The sequence below is a fragment of the Macaca mulatta genome, chromosome X (assembly GCF_049350105.2).
Source record: "Macaca mulatta isolate MMU2019108-1 chromosome X, T2T-MMU8v2.0, whole genome shotgun sequence".
Taxonomy (NCBI): domain Eukaryota; kingdom Metazoa; phylum Chordata; class Mammalia; order Primates; family Cercopithecidae; genus Macaca; species Macaca mulatta.
This window is the reverse complement of record NC_133426.1, coordinates 127,960,365-127,963,415: the sequence shown is the minus strand read 5'-3', so window position 1 is coordinate 127,963,415 and position 3,051 is coordinate 127,960,365. Positions and strand designations below refer to the sequence as shown.

The window sequence follows — 3,051 nt, the reverse complement described above, 5'->3', positions numbered from 1 at the left end:
AAAGAGACTGTAAGTCAAAAACTGTGAAAAGACAAAAAATGGTCATTATATAATCATAAAGGATTCAATTTAGTAAAAAGACATAATAATTATAAATATATATACATCCAGCATTAGAGCACTGGAATATATCAAACACATTTTAATGGATGTGAAGGAAAGAGAAACTGAAATACAATAATAGTAGGGGACTTAAATATCCCACTTTCAGCTATGGACAGGTTATCCAGACAGAAAATCAACAAGGAAACGTTGGACTTAAATAACCCTTTAGACCAAATGGACCTAGTAGGCATATCCAGAACATTCCATTGGACAGCTGTAAGAATACACATGCTTCTCAACTGTATGTTCTCCAATATAAATAATATGTTATGCTATGAATTTTTTTTTTACAAATTAAGAGAAACTGAAATCATACTAAGTATCTTTTCTGACCACAATAGTATCACTAGAAATCAATCAGAAGAGGAATTCTGGAAAATTCACAATACATAAACAACTTGCTTCTGAACAAACAATAGGTCAAAGAAGAAATTGAAAGGGACATTTAAAAATTTCTGGAGAAAAATGACAATGGGAACACCTTCCACCAAAATCTATGTAATACAATAAAATCAGTTTTAAGAGGGAAGTTTATAGCGATAAAGGCCTACATCAAAAATAAGAAAGATCTAAAAAAACAATTTGATGCTGCTCCTTAAGAAATTAGAAAACCATAAACAAGCTAAGCCCAAAGTTAGCAGAAGCAAGGAAATAATAAAGATCATAGTAACAATAAATAAAATAAAGGTAAAAGCAATTTTAAAATTCAAGAAAAGAGTAAGTTTTTTAAAAGATAAAATTAACACTTTTAGTTATAGTACCTGATTAGAAAATAGAGATTAAAATATTAAGTTAGTACAAAAGTAATTGCAGTTTTTGAGTTTTGGGAATTTGCCTTTTGATATTGAAATACATTATTAAATAATTATGGTTATGTTAAACATCATTTTAATGGGCATTTCTCACTTTATGTTGTTTTTTGCTGATGACTTATTACTTGCTGTTTATTTTATGTTTATTTTAGACTATGGGAATAATGTTAGAAAAAAAGCAAATTCTAACAATTTTTTTATTCAAGTTCAAAATGGGTCGTACAGCAGCAGAGACAACTTGCAACATCAACAACGCATTTGATCCAGGAACTGCTAACGAACGTACAGTGCAGAGGTGGTTCAAGAAGTTTTGCAAAGGAGACGAGAAACATGAAGATGAGGAACATAGTGGCTGGACATCAGAAGTTGACAACAACCAATTGAGAGCAATCATAAAAGCTGATTTTCTTACAACTACACAAGAAGTTGCCAAAGAACTCAATGTCAACCCTCTCCAGTAATTTGCAATTTAAAGCAAACTGGGAAGGTGAAAAAAGCTCGATAAGTGGGTGCCTCATGAGCTGACCGAAAATTTTTAAAAATCATTATTAACTGTCATCTTCTCTTATTCTATGCAACAACAACAAACCATTTCTCAATTGGATTGTGACGTGCGATGAAAAGTGGATTTTATACGACAACTCGCAACAACCAGCTCAGTTGTTGGACTGATAAGAAGTTCCAAAGCACTTCCCAAAGCCAAACTTGCACCAAAAAAGAAGTCACTGTTTGGTGGTCACTTTGGTGGCCTGCTGCTGGTCTGATCCACTACAGCTTACTGAATCCCAGTGAAACCATTACATCTGAGATGTATGCTCAGCAAATCGATGAGATGCACCAAAAATTGCACTACCTGCAGCCGGTATTGGTCAACGGAAAGGGCCCAATTCTTCTTCATGACAACATGTGACTGCACATTGCACAACCAATGCTTTGAAAGTTGAATGAATTGGGCTATGAAGTTTTGCCTCATCTGCTATATTCACCTGACCTCTCACCAACTGACCACCACTTCTTCAAGAATATCAACTACTTTGGGCAGGGAAAAAGCTTCCAAAACCAGCAGGATATAGAAAATGCTTTCCAAGAGTTCGTGGAATTCCAAAGCACAAATTTTTTACTACAGAAATAAACAAACTCATTTTTTGTTGGCAAAAATGTGTTAATTGTAATGGTTGCTATTTTGATTACTAAAGATGTGTTTGAGCCTAGTTATAATGATTTAAAATTAATGGTACAAAACTGCAATTACTTTTGCACCAAGCTAACAAATAAAATCAAAGCTGAAAAGGGAGACATTACAACTGATACCACACAAATACACAGGATTATAAGAGGCAATTAGGAACTATTATGCACCAACAAATTTGATACCCTAGAAGAAATGGAAAAATTCCTGGACACATAAAACCTGTGAAGATTAAATTATAAAGAAATAGAAAACCTGAACATGCCAGTAATTAGTAAGGAGATTCAATCAGTAATAAAGTGTCTTCTATCAAAGAAAAGCCCTGTACCTAATGCCTTCACTGCTGAGTTCTATCAAACACTTAAAGAGGAACTGGCCTTTCTCAAAATAAAACATACATATTGCCAAGAGGTAGATGAAAAAGTGCTCAGCATCACTAATCATCAAAGAAATGCAAATCAAAACCACCATCAGATATTAACTCACTTTTGTTAGAATGGATGTTATCATCATGACAAAAGATAAAAAGTGTTATTGAGGATGTGGAGAAAAATAATCCCTTGCTCATTGTTGGTGGGAATGTAAGTCAATAAAGCCATTATGGAAAAACAGTATGGAGGTTCTTCAAGAAAAATAAAATTAGAAGTACTACATAATCCAGCAATCCTGGTGGTGAGAGTATATATCCTAAGGAAATGAAATCATCATGCCAAATAGATATCTGCACTCCTATGTTTATTGCAACACTGTTCACAATAGAAAAGATATGTAATCAACCTAAGTGTCCATCAACAGATGAATGGACAAAGAAAATACGGCATCTATGTTCAATGGAATATTATTCAGCTTTAAAAGAGAAGGAAATCCTTTCATCTGTGAAAATGTGGAAGATCCTGAAAGATATTCTGTTAAGTGAAATAAATCAGGCACAGAAAGACAAATACA

At 33.5% G+C, this 3,051-nt stretch overlaps 1 pseudogene; it reads left to right on the top strand.

Annotated features, from left to right (window-relative positions):
- The first annotated feature begins 1,072 nt into the window (after nt 1-1,072).
- On the top strand, nt 1,073-2,111 carry LOC144338534 (histone-lysine N-methyltransferase SETMAR pseudogene; annotated as a pseudogene).
- The last annotated feature ends 940 nt before the right edge of the window (nt 2,112-3,051 follow it).